Consider the following 14,474-nt stretch of genomic DNA (forward strand, 5'->3'; position numbering starts at 1 on the left):
GGGTCCTGTGAAGCGCTCCAAAGTTATCTGGGAGTTGTCTGAGCCCCTCACCTGGTGAGCACAGTACGACGTGGGCAGCCGTTACCTGCAGACGTGGTCTGGATAATAAGAACTGTGAGTAAAGGCCCTGGACTGCATCACTGACTCCGTGTCGTTACTGCTGCTGCCCTGCACCATCACCCCCATCCTCCGCATACACTGCCCTGAGGCTATACTCCTCCCGTGGGGAGTTATGCTACGCTCTGCTGCACCCACAACACCAGCCTCAGCGGTCTGCCCTGCAGCGGCGGTTCACTCTGACCGCAATCCACGGGTGGCGTAGTCGGACATTTAAACATCAAAACCACATAAATAGTTCCGCCACTGGTTTGACCACCCTGAGCCACGGAACCGGGTCGCCGCCACGAAGACTACAACCACCAGCATCCACCAAAAAGGGTCTGGCTCCGGGTGTCCCAAGGCCCAGGGGGTGCATCAGAACATTTTCATCACCTTTCACAATCACCAATGGGACAAGGCAGGGATGTCCTCTGTCCCCTGTCTTATACATCCTAGTGACGGAGCACCTGCTCTCATCAATTCGCCATAACCCCAATATTAGGTGGATTGAGGTGGGAGGCACCGAGTACAAGTGCTCTCTATTTGCTGATGATGTCCTAGTATATATCACTCAATCACATATATCCATCCATGCTGTTATGGCTGAAATAGATCACTTTGTTACATGGTCAAATTTTAAAATCAATACAGCGAAGTCTGAGGCCCTCGATGTCTCCCTCCCCAAATCCATATAGGATTCCATCCAGTCCAACTTTCCCTTTGCCTGACCCTCACAGGGTATCAAATACTTAGGAATTCCTATTCATAGAGACCTCTCCCATCTATGTTATCTCAATTTTGGGCCCTTTATTGAACAACTCCATACAGACCACGGTTGGCAAGTTAGAACTGTAAGATTCACTACGTGAACCACTGGTGTTTTGTGGAAAAGCACATGTACACTGTGTTCCAAATTATTATGCAAAAAGTGTTTAGGAGTGATAAGGGAAGAATTTGTTTGTTTGTCAGTTAAACTCATTGATGGTGATGTGTGTCAGGGCTCTTTATATCACTGTAAGCAATTGCAGACACCTGTGCTAATTAGTTTGGCAGGTGTGTCCAATGAAAGGCAAGACTACTTAAGAAGGCTATCTCACATTATTAAGCAGCCTACATTTTCTGCCAAAATGGGAAAGAAAAAGGATGTGTCGGCTGCTGAGAAGCAACCAATTGTGGAGTGTTTAGGTCAAGGCATGACTACAATCAACATTGTGCGATGATCAGGATGAAGTGTCTTGGCAATCAAGAAGTATGTAGCTGATTCACAGTACACACGTGTGCGTGCTGATAAGGGCAAATTGAGGACTCTTTCCTACAGGCAATTATGTCAGGTTAAAAGAGCAGCGGCAAAAAAGCCTTGTCATAGCAGCAGACAAGTTTTTGAAGCTGCTGGTGCCTCCAACGTCCCCCGAACAACAAGATGCAGGGTCCTTCAGAGGTTTGCAGCTGTGCATACGCCATCCTGTCGACCTCCTCTATCCACTTCACACAAGCAGAAACGGCTCCAGTGGGCTAAATATTACATGAAGACTGATTTCAAAACTGTTTTGTTCACGGATGAGTGCCGTGCAGCGCTCGATGGTCCAGATGGATGGAGTGGAGGATGGCTGGTTGATGGACACCCCACGCAAACACGGCTACAGCGCCAACAAGGAGGAGGTGGAGTAATGTTTTGGGCTGGAATCATGGGGAGAGAGATTGTCGGCCCCTTTAGGATCCCTGAAGGCGCTAAAGATGAACTCCATAATGTATGTGGATTTTCTCAAACAGCACTTCCTGCCATGGTTTAAGAAGAAGAACCGTGTATTTCACAGCAAGATCATTTTTTTGCATGATAATGCACCATCTCATGCTGCACCTACAACATCTGCATCTCTGGCTGATATGGGCATAAAAGGGGACAAACTTATGGTGTGACCCCCATGCTCCCCTGACCTCTACCCCATTCAGAACCTCTGGAGCATCATCAAAAGGAGTGTCTATGATGGCGGGAGGCAGTTCACATCTAAGCAACAGCTCTGGGAGGGTATTCTGTCCTCATGCAAAACAATTGAAGCATCCAAAACCTGACAAATTCAATGGACGAGAGAGTTCAGAAGCTCCTTTCGAACAAGGGTCCTATGTGAAAATGTAACATCACCTAAAATAAAGTTTTGAGTTGAAAACTGTTTGATTTCAGTTTCTAATAACCTGCTAATGCTTATAATTTCAAAAATGACAATTTTTTTGGTCTTTATTAAAATGAAAAGGTTGATCGAAAAGTTTGGGGGATCTAAGAGTGTGGCAACCCAGTAGTCATGATTACTTCGAATTCTGACAATATGAGGGTCATGTTGCAGGTAATGCAGCAAGAAGGCACTCATTTGTGTTGCGCATCCAGGAGCACCAAGTCCCTGTTGTGTTGGTGGCGAGGTAACAATCATGCTTCCTTCCTCTGTCCTCTCCCCCCAACCTCGCACAACAGAAATGTGATCAAGGTCTCCCTCATCTGATGAGTCTTCCATCAGTTCGTCCTCCACTTCTTCCTGGGCTCCTGCACCTTCCTCACTAGTTTGGCTGCTACCATGCGCCCTGGTAAAACCATCTCCCCCACCCTCACATGCCTGCCGCCTTGGTGCTGCCGACCGTCTGGACCTTGCAGATGTTAGCCCTTCCGCATACAACTCCTCCTCCTCTACTTCCTCCACCTCCTCTTGTGCCACCACCTGACTCCGAATTCTGTTTAACATGTGCTCCAGCATGTAAATCACCGGAATAGTCATGCTGATAATGGCATCGTCAGCACTAAACATCTTCGTCGCCATTTCAAAACTGTGCAGAAGGGTGCATAGGTCCCTGATCTGAGACCACTCCTCCAGCGTGACTTGCCCCAACTCTGGATCTCGTTGGCCCAGGCTATACCTCAGAACGTATTGCACCAGGGCTTGTCGGTGCTGCCACAGTCGCTGCAACATGTGCAGAGTTGAATTCCACTGGGTAGGCACATCGCATTTTAGCCGGTGAAGTGGCAGGCCCAACGACTTCTGTAGAGATGTAAGTCGCTGAGCTGCGGGATGCGAACGGCGGAAGTGAGCACACAGCGACCGTGCCCTCTGCAGAAGGCCATCTAGTCTGGGATAGTGGGCTAAAAATTGCTGGACAACCAGGTTCAACACGTGAGCCATACAAGGCACGTGTCTGACATTGCCCCGGCGAAGGGCCGCACCCAGGTTTGCAGCATTGTCGCACACGGCCTTCCCTGGTTTCAGGTCCAGTGGAGACAACCATTCATGAAATTGGTTCTCCAGAGCTGACCACAACTCCTCAGCTGTGTGACTCACATTTCCCAGACATTTCAAAGTAAAAACCGCCTGATGACGTTGAGCCCTACTGCCAGCATAGTAAGGAGGTGTGCAGGATCCCTTCTGCGCAGTTAGAAAGCTTGTGGCATGACCAGACAGGCTTTGGGTGCAGGTGGAAGACCAAGAGGAGGTTGAGGAGGCAAAAGCAGTGGAGGAACTTTGACATAAAGAGGATTGACGCACAACTCGTGGGGACGGCAAGACTTGGACAGCAGCCCCTTGTCCTGCTGTCACCATAGTTACCCAGTGCCCAGTCAGCGACATGTAACGCCCCTGTCCATGCCTACTCGTCCAAGTGTCTGTGGTGAAATGCACCCTGTCACACACAGAGTTTCTCAAAGAAGCGGTGATGTTGTGTGCGACATGCTGGTGGAGCGCAGGGACACCTTTCTTTGAGAAGTAGTGCCAACTGGGCATCTGGTACTGGGGCACTGCGACGGACATAAGGTCTCGAAAATCCTCTGTGTCCACCAGGCGGAAAGGCAGCATTTCTATAGCCAAGAGCTTGCAGATGGTGAAATTCAACCTCTTAGCTTTCTCATGGCTAGGAGGAAATGGTCTTTTACTTGTCCACATCTGAGGGACCGAGGGCTGGCTATTGTGCTTAGACGGGGTTGATAAGGGTGTCCCCGGCAAACTGCCGGTCTGTGAGGAAGATGCAGGTGGACATGTTAGGTTGCCTTGATCCAAAGGTGGTGCTATCAATATTGGACAGCGCTCAACACCAGCTGGTGTTACCACCTCCAAAGAAAATGATGACCTGCCAATCACGCTGGCTGTTGCAGGTAAAGAGGTGGCAGGTCTGCGCCCCAAAACAGGTGTGACTGCTGTCCCCCCAGTCACAGAGGATGAAGAGGCCGCGGATGCACAAGATATGGCCGCATTGTAGCACACTGAGCTTCCCACTGCAACTTATGCTTCATGTCCATGTGCAGGTTCAAGCATGAAGTACTCAAACTATGTATTTTTTGGCCTCTACTTAGCTTTTGCTGACAAATGTTACAGATAACACGAGTTGGGTCATCTTTATCGATCTGAAAAAATGCCCAGGCTATGCAAGGCTTAGCACCCATGCGACCTGAAGAGCCACCACGACTTGTGGTGAGAGGCAGAGTTGTGTTTGAGGATGCAGTTGTTGACGTGCTTCCAGTACTACGTCTGTCCAGGAAGGCGCAACCTGACCTCGTCGTCACTAGCATCTTCCTCCACCTCCTCTGCTGACCTCATCTCTTGGCTGACTGTGGGTTGACAGTAAGTGGGATCTCCAACCTCATCATCATCACCCTGTGCGTTACCACACCCGTCGTCCTCAGAGCCAACCTGTTCCTGCCCTGACAAAAAACTAAAGTTGTCGCTCCAATCAGGTATTTGAGTCTCATCATCGTCTTCCTCATTGTCTCCACCAACAGGAGTTACAGTTTGGGAATGAGGGTCTACATTATGGTCAGAACCTTCTGCGTCTGGTCCTGGATCCGACTCATAAAGATTCTGGGCATCAGTGCAGATCATTTCCTCATCTGGATTCACAGAAGCGCTGGAGTCGACCTCTGATTCCCAGGCTATAGTATGAGTAAACAGCTCTGCAGACTCAACCATCTGTTCTACCTCATACTCAGACGGGCAGCTGGAGATTTGGGAGCTGTGAGGAAGCAAGTGCGATTGGGGTGACACCTTTGAGGACTGGAGTATTTGTGATGTTGAAGTTGATGTGGAGGAGAGCCCACTTAAAGGAGCACTTGATATCCGTTGAAGCACCTGCTGTTTTTGTGCCTCATCTGGAATTTGTAGCGATTGGCGTGGCCGTAAGAAAGGGATCTTATCACATTGTCCGCTAAAAGAAGTAGACATTTTAGTTTGGCTGGAAGGTGGTCTTTCTTCTGCAGATGTTACTGTTGCTTTAACACCTACCCCTCGGACACAACCTTTTTTCCCCTTCCCAACATGCCTATTCCCCTTTCCACCAGCAGCAGGCCTTTTTCCACTCATTTTGGTGGTTAACTAATTCACAACTCTGGAGTTGTTTGCACAAAAAAACAATGGATGGGAACCGAGCAGAGCTGAGTGGCCAAACTGTGGTATTAGGCCAAAACTATTGGCTGGGTTAGATGCAGAAAAAAATTATATTCGATTTGCAACCTGATGGAGGTCAGTATAGATGGACTAATAGAACAAGTCCCACACACAGCTAGAAGCCCAAATATTTTTTCAGAGGTAGATGCAGAAAAAAAATATATTCAGTTTGCAACCTGATGGAGGTCAGTATAGATGAACTAATAGAGAAAGTCCCATACACTGCTAGAAGGCCAAATATTTTTTCAGAGCTAGATGCAGACAAAAAATTATTTTGAATTTGCAACCTGATGGAGGTCAGTATAGGTGGACTAATAGAACAAGTCCCACACACTGCTAGAAGGCCAAATATTTTTTCAGAGCTAGATGCAGAAAAAAATTATATTCAGTTTGCAATCTGATGGAGGTCTGTATAGATGGATTAATAGAACAAGTCCCACACACAGCTAGAAGCCCAATATTTTTTCAGAGGTAGATGCAGAAAAAAAATTTATTTTAATTTGCAACCTGATGGAGGTCAGTATAGATGGACTAATAGAGAAAGTCCCACATACTGCTAGAAGGCCAAATATTTTTTCAGAGCTAGATGCATAAAAAAATTATATTCAGTTTGCAACCTGATGCAGGTCAGTATAGATGGACTAATAGAACAAGTCCCACACACAACTAGAAGCCCAAATATTTTTTCAGAGGTAGATGCAGATAAAAATTATATTCAGTTTGCAACCTGATGGAGGTCTGTATAGATGGATTAATAGAACAAGTCCCACACACAGCTAGAAGCCCAATATTTTTTCAGAGGTAGATGCAGAAAAAAATATATTCAGTTTGCAACCTGATGGAGGTCAGTATAGATGGACTAATAGAACAAGTCCCACACACTGCTAGAAGCCCAAATATTTTTTCAGAGCTAGATGCAGAAAAAAATTATATTCAATTTGCAACCTGATGGAGGTCAGTATAGATGAACTAATAGAATGATGCTATGCCCAAAAGATTTTACTTCACTAGGTGCAGTAAAAAAATTGGTATTCTATACACAGGTGGTATATCTTGCAACACAGATAGGCTACTCCACTGACTAACACACTCTGCAATAGGCCAAAAAGGATTAGCTTTGCTAGATTCAGCCAAATGCTGTGAAAAAAACTTGCACAGCACTGGCACAGACCTGCCTGGCAAAAACTGATAGGAACTGATGTAACCTAGTCCTTAAAAGGACTGCAATCACAACTATTCCCTACTCCCAAGCTATCTGTAGATTTGTGCGAAAATTGGCTTGAAATTAACAAGGTATAGCGCACACAGCAACAGCGGTGCCGTCTAACACGCAGCTGCAGCAGTGAGAAAATGGTGGCGACGGGGAAAATGGCTTGGTCTTATAGGGCAAGGACATGTGACATACACTACCAATGACACATGCCCTTGCTTGTGTGAAAAACAGCAGTTCGCTCCGTGTGTGCGCTGCTGATAGGCTGACAGACTGCACCTCCCCACTGCAAATGCGGGAAAGAGAAAAAAAAATGGAGATCTTCATTATTCCTGCAGAGATCCATCCCCTGCCCCTCCCCCCACCCAGCTGTACACTCAAACTGCGTATTGACATTAATTTTCATCATTACTGAGAAAAAATCCAGTTATGATTTTGGTGCACGAACAGTTATCGAACATAACCTCGAACAGCCGAATTTTTCTCAAATCGTTCGTGTTCGCCGAACGGCTCGAACACCGCCCAAAACAGCTCGAATTTGAGATTGGCGAACAGTTCGAGTAGAACAACGCTCATCTCTATTTATCAGACTTTCAGAAAGGGGAAATGTCAGTGAGCATTCCGATTTCAGTTCCAGAGCGATTCGCCCAATGAGTCCTTGATATTTAGTCGTTTACAGCCAATTTTCTGGATTTTTGAAAATTTTACTTTTTTGTGAAAATATCCACTAAATGAGGGAATAATATGTGTGAGGGTACCCCAGGAGAGTTCCAAATGTGTGTGGGTAGAAAATATGTCCCGCGGGGTAAAATTGAAAAAAGTTGAAAAATTATTTTTTATGGACTTAGTCATTTTTCCGCCGTTTATCAGACTTTCAGAAAGGGGAAATGTCAGTGAGCATTCCGATTTCAGCTCCAGAGCGATTCGCCCAATGAGTCCTTGATATTTAGTCGTTTTCAGCCAATTTCTGGATTTTTGAAAATTTCACTTTTTTGTGAAAATATCCACTAAATGAGGGAATAATATGTGTGAGGTTACCCCAGGAGAGTTCCAAATGTGTGTGGGTAGAATATATATCCCACGGGGGTAAAATTGCAAAAAGTTTAAAAAAATTTTTTTGGGGACTTAGTCATTTTTCCGGCTTTTATCAGACTTTCAGATAGGGGAAATGGCAGTGAGCGTTCCGATTTCAGCTCCAGAGTGATTCGCCCAATGAGTCCTTGATATTTAGTCGTTTTCTGCCAATTTCTGGATTTTTGAAAATTTCACTTTTTTGTGAAAATATCCACTAAATGAGGGAATAATATGTGTGAGGGTACCCCAGGAGAGTTCCAAATGTGTGTGGGTAGAATATATATCCTAAGGGGTAAAATTGAAAAAAAAATATTTTTAGACGTAGTCATTTTTCCGGCGTTTATCAGACTTTCAGATTAGGCAAATGTCAGTGAGCGTTCCGATTTCAGTTTCAGAGCGATTCGCCCAATGAGTCCTTGATATTTAGTCGTTTTCAGCCAATTTTCTGGATTTTTGAAAATTTCACTTTTTTGTGAAAATATCCACTAAATGAGGGAATAATATGTGTGAGGGTACCCCAGGAGAGTTCCAAATGTGTGTGGGTAGAATATATATCCTAAGGGGGTAAAATTGAAAAAAGTTGAAATTTTTTTTTTGGACTTAGTCATTGCAACCTGATGGAGGTCAGTATAGATGGACTAATAGAACAAGTCCCACACACAGCTAGAAGACCAAATATTTTTTCAGAGGTAGATGCAGAAAAAATATATATTTAGTTTGCAACCTGATGGAGGTCAGTATAGATGGACTAATAGAGAAAGTCCCACACACTGCTAGAAGGCCAAATATTTTTTCAGAGCTAGATGCAGACAAAAAATTATTTTGAATTTGCAGCGTGATGGAGGTCAGTATAGATGGACTAATAGAACAAGTCCCACACACTGCTAGAAGGCCAAATATTTTTTCAGAGCTAGATGCAGAAAAAAATTATATTCAGTTTGCAACCTGATGGAGGTCAGTACAGATGGACTAATAGAGAAAGTCCCACACACTGCTAAAAGCCCAAATATTTTTTCAGAGCTAGATGCAGAAAAAAATTATATTCAATTTGCAACCTGACGGAGGTCAGTATAGATGGACTAATAGAATGATGCTATGCCCAAAAGATTTTACTTCACTAGGTGCAGTAAAAAAATTGGTATTCTATACACAGGTGGTATATCTTGCAACACAGATAGGCTACTCCACTGACTAACAGACTCTGCAATAGGCCAAAAAGGATTAGCTTTGCTTGATTCAGCCAAATGCTGTAAAAAAACCTGCACAGCACTGGCACAGACCTGCCTGGCAAAAACGGATAGGAACTGATGTAACCTAGTCCTGAAAAGGACTGCAATTACAATTAGTCTTTACTCCCACAATCTATCTATTTAAGAGCACAGACCTGCCTGATAAAAGTCGTAGGAAATGCTGTAACCTAGTCCTTAAAAGGACTGCAATCACAACTGTTCCCTACTCCCAAGCTATCTGTAGATTTGTGCGAAAATTGGCTTGAAATTAATAAGGTATAGCGCACACAGCAACAGCGGTGCCGTCTAACATGCAGCTGCAGCAGTGAGAAAATGGTGGCGACGGGGAAAATGGCTGGGTCTTATAGGGCAAGGACATGTGACATACACTGCCAATGACACATGCCCTTGCTTGTGTGAAAAAAAGCACTTCGCTCCGTGTGTGCGCTGCTGATAGGCTGACAGATTGCACCTCCCCACTGTAAATGCGGGAAAGAGAAAAAAAAATGGAGTTCTTCATTATTCCTGCAGAGATCCATCCCCTGCCCCTCCCCCCACCCCGCTGTACACTCAAACTGCGTAGTAACATTAATTTTCATCATTACTGAGAAAAAATCCAGTTATGATTTTGGTGCACGAACAGTTATCTAACAAAACCTCGAACAGCCGGATTTTTCTAAAATCGTTCGTGTTCGCCGAACGGCTCGAACACCGCCCAAAACAGCTCGAATTTGAGATTGGCGAACAGTTCGAGTAGAACAACGCTCATCTCTACCAATGAGTCCTTGATATTTAGTCGTTTTCAGCCAATTTTCTGGATTTTTGAAAATTATACTTTTTTGTGAAAATATCCACTAAATGAGGGAATAATATGTGTGAGGGTACCCCAGGAGAGTTCCAAATGTGTGTGGGCAGAATATATATCCCATGGGGGTAAAATTGAAAAAAGTTGAACAATTTTTTCTTTGTACTTAGTCATTTTTCCGGTGTGTATCAGACTTTCAGATAGGGCAAATGTCAGTGAGCGTTCCGATTTCAGTTCCAGAGTGATTCGCCGGATAAGTTCTTGATATTTTGTAGTTTTCTGGCAATTTTCTGAATTTTTGAAAATTTCACTTTTTTACGAAAATATCCACTAAATGAGGAATAATATGTGTGAGGGTACCCCAGGAGAGTTCCAAATGTGTGTGGGTAGAATATATATCCCACGGGGGTAAATTTGAAAAAAGTTGAAAATTTTTTTTTTTTTGGACGTGGTCATTTTTCCGGCGTTTATCACACTTTCAGATAGGGGAAATGTCAGTGAGCATTCCGATTTCAGTTCCAGAGCGATTCGCCGGATAAGTTCTTGATATTTTGTCGTTTTCAGGCAATTTTCTGGATTTTTGAAAATTATAGTTTTTTGTGAAAATATCCACTAAATGAGGGAATAATATGTGTGAGTGTAGCCCAGGAGAGCTCCAAATGTGTGTGGGTAGAATATATATCCCACGGGGGTAAAATTGAAAAAAGTTGAAAAAAATTTTTTTTTGGACGTAGTCATTTTTCCGGCGTTTATCAGACTTTCAGATAGGGGAAATGTCAGTGAGCGTTCCGATTTCAGTTCCAGAGCGATTCGCCCAATGAGTCCTTGATGTTTAGTCGTTTTCAGACAATTTTCTGAATTTTTCAAAATTTCACTTTTTTGTGAAAATATCCACTAAATGAGGAATAATATGTGTGCGGGTACCCCAGGAGAGTTCCAAATGTGTTTGGGTAGAATATATATCCCACGAGGGTAAAATTGAAAAAGGTTGAAAAATATTTTTTTTGTGCTTAGTCATTTTTCCGGCGTTTATCAGACTTTCAGATAGGGGAAATGTCAGTGAGCGTTCCGATTTCAGTTCCAGAGCGATTCGCCCAATGAGTCCTTGATATTTAGTCGTTTTCAGCCAATTTTCTGGATTTTTGAAAATTTCACTTTTTTGTGAAAATATCTACTAAATGAGGGAATAATATGTGTGAGGGTACCCCAGGAGAGTTCCAAATGTGTGTGGGTAGAATATATATCCCACGGGGGTAAAATTGAAAAAAGGTTAAAAAAAATTTTTTTTTGGACTTCGTCATTTTTCTGGCGTTTATCAGACTTTCAGATAGGGCAAATGTCTGTGAGCGTTCCGATTTCAGTTCCAGAGCGATTCGCCCAATGAGTCCTTGATATTTAGTCGTTGTCAGCCAATTTTCTGGATTTTTGAAAATTTCACTTTTTTGTGAAAATATCTACTAAATGAGGGAATAATATGTGTGAGGGTACCCCAGAAGAGTTCCAAATGTGTGTGGGTAGAATATATATCCCACAGGGGTAAAATTGAAAAAAGTTGAAAAAATAATTTTTTTGGACTTCGTCATTTTTCCGGCGTTTATCAGACTTTCAGATATGGCAAATGTCCGTGAGCATTCCGATTTCAGTTACAGAGCGATACACCCAATGAGTCCTTGATATTTAGTTGTTTTCAGCCAATTTTCTGGATTTTTGAAAATTTCACTTTTTTGTGAAAATATCCACTATATGAGGGAATAATATGTGTGAGGGTACCCCAGGAGAGTTCCAAATGTGTGTGGGTAGAATATATATCCTACGGGGGTAAAATTGAAAAAATTTTTTTTTTGGACTTAGTCATTTTTCCTGCGTTTAACAGACTTTCAGATAGGGGAAATGTCAGTGAGTGTTCCGATTTCAGTTCCAGAGCGACTCGCTGGATGAGTCCTTGATATTTCGTCGTTTTCAGACAATTTTCTGAATTTTTGAAAATTTCACTTTTTTGTTAAAATATCCACTAAATGAGGGAATAATATGTGTGAGGGTAATCCAGGAGAGTTCCAAATGTGTGTGGGTACAATATATATCACACGGGGGTAAAATTGAAAAAAGTTTAAAAAAATTTTTTTTTGTACTTAGTCATTTTTCCGGCGTTTAACAGACTTTCAGATAGGGCAAATGTCAGTGAGCATTCCGATTTCAGTTCCAGAGCGATACACCCAATGAGTCCTTGATATTTAGTCGTTGTCAGCCAATTTTCTGGATTTTTGAAAATTTCACTTTTTTGTGAAAATATCCACTAAATGAGGGAATAATAGGTGTGAGGGTACCCCAGGAGAGTTCCAAATGTGTTTGGGTAGAATATATATCCCACGGGGGTAAAATTGAAAAAAGTTGAAAAAATTTTTTTTGTACCTAGTCATTTTTCCAGCGTTTATCAGACTTTCAGATAGGTCAAATGTCAGTGAGCATTCCGATTTCAGTTCCAGAGCGATACACCCAATGAGTCCTTGATATTTAGTTGTTTTCAGGCAATTTTCTGGATTTTTGAAAATTTCACTTTTTTGTGAAAATATCCACTAAATGAGGGAATAATATGTGTGAGGGTACCCCAGGAGAGTTCCAATTGTGTTTGGGTAGAATATATATCCAACGGGGGTAAAATTGAAAAAAGTTGAAAAATTTTTTTTTTTGGATTTAGTCATTTTTCTGGCGTTTATCAGACTTTCAGATAGGGCAAATGTACGTGAGCGTTCCGATTTCAGTTCCAGAGCGATTCGCCCAATGAGTCCTTGATATTTAGTCTTTTTCAGCCAATTTTCTGGATTTTTGAAAATTTCACTTTTTTGTGAAAATATCCACTAAATGAGGGAATAATAATACCCCAGGAGAGCTCCAAATGTGTTTGGGTAGAATATATATCCCATGAGGGTAAAATTGAAAAAGGTTGAAAAATATTTTTTTTGTGCTTAGTAGTGTTGAGCGATACCTTCCGATATCAGGAAATATCGTATCGGATTGGATCGGACCGATACTCAAAAAGTATCGGATATCGCCGATTCCGATACCGGAAACCAATGCAAGTCAATGGGACAGAAATATCGGAATGAAAATAAACCCTTTCTTTCCTTGTAGGTTAATTCTACATGAAGTAAACCAACTAAGAATAATGTAGAATGTATTATGTGAAAAGCCGGCAATTCATCAGCGGCATTCACCGGTACCTGACAATTTACAACAGAAAGAATAGAGCTTCACACATAGATTAGATAGATGGAAACATGTCAGTCACATATATATGAAGTACAGTGACAGTGTTGCTTAATGTACTTGTCATTTAGTGCAAAGGATTTATTAAAAAAAATATTAGTGTTTTCATGCACCGTTTCTTTAAAAAAGCCGGCCGGCAATTCAGCAGCGGTACCCGACAATTTATAATAGACAGAATAGAGCTTCACACATAGATTAGATAGATAGAAACATGTCAGTCACATATATATGAAGTACAGTGACAGTGTTGCTTACTGTACTTGTCATTTAGTGTAAAGGATTTATTTAAAAATATAATAGTGTTTTAATGCACCGTCTCTTTAAGAAAGCCGGCCGGCAATTCAGCATCTGTACCCGACAATTTACAATAGAAGGAATAGAGAATCATACATAGATTAGATAGCTAGAAACATGTCAGTCACATATATATGAAGTACAGTGACAGTGTTGATTACTGTACTTGTCATTTAGTGTTAAAATAAAGGATTTAGTTAAAAAAAAATTGGCGTGGGGTTCCCCTTAATTTTAGTCTCTAGCGGAGGTTAAGCAGACAGCTGGGGCAGATGTTTGAAGCCTGGGAAGGGGGTAATACCCACGGAGCTTCCCAGGCTGCTAATATCAGCCCCCAGCGGAATACTTAGCCTTTACTAGCTATTAAAATGGGGGACCCCCCCAAAAAAATGACGTGGGGTCCCCCCTAATTTAATAGCTAGCAAAGGCTAGGCAGACAGCTGGGGGCTGATATTAATAGCCCAGGAAGGGAGCCATGAATATTGGCCCCCTTCCAGGCTAGAAACACCAGCCGTCAGCCGCCCCAGAAATGGCGCATCCATAGGATGCGCCAATTCTGGCACTTAGCCTCGCTCTTCCACGCTGCCCTGGTGCGGTGGCAGGGGGTAATAGTGGTGGGGTTCATGTCAGCGCCAGCTGCCATGAAGTCCAGGTTAGTAATCATGGGCGTCTATAAGACACCCCCATTACTAACCTACAAAGTGTTAAAAAGAAAAAACACACACTACACCCAGAAAAAAATAATTTATTTGAAATAAAACACACCATTTTATTTAATTCTTAGTTTACTAAAAAAAAATAGTTACCTGTCCACGTTCCTGCGCTGATCTCCCATGCACAGCTGTCACATCTGGAGATGGTGACAGCTGTGCATGGCTGCTGTAAGCTCACGCTGCCGGGAACACGTCCGCTCCCGGCAGCGTGAGCCCCTGACTGAGGTCACCGGAGTGCATTCAGGCAGCGCAGCTCCGGAGACCTCCTTTACGGCACTGCTGTACCGTGGGAATTTCTCACAATACAGCAGGGCCGTAAAGCAGCTAACCGGAGCAGCGCTGCCTGAACTCCGGCGAACCCGCTTATGCAATGACGGG

The sequence above is a fragment of the Phyllobates terribilis genome, unplaced genomic scaffold, assembly GCF_046119375.1.
Source record: "Phyllobates terribilis strain yellow unplaced genomic scaffold, ASM4611937v1 Scaffold_26__1_contigs__length_17865784, whole genome shotgun sequence".
Lineage (NCBI taxonomy): Eukaryota > Metazoa > Chordata > Amphibia > Anura > Dendrobatidae > Phyllobates > Phyllobates terribilis.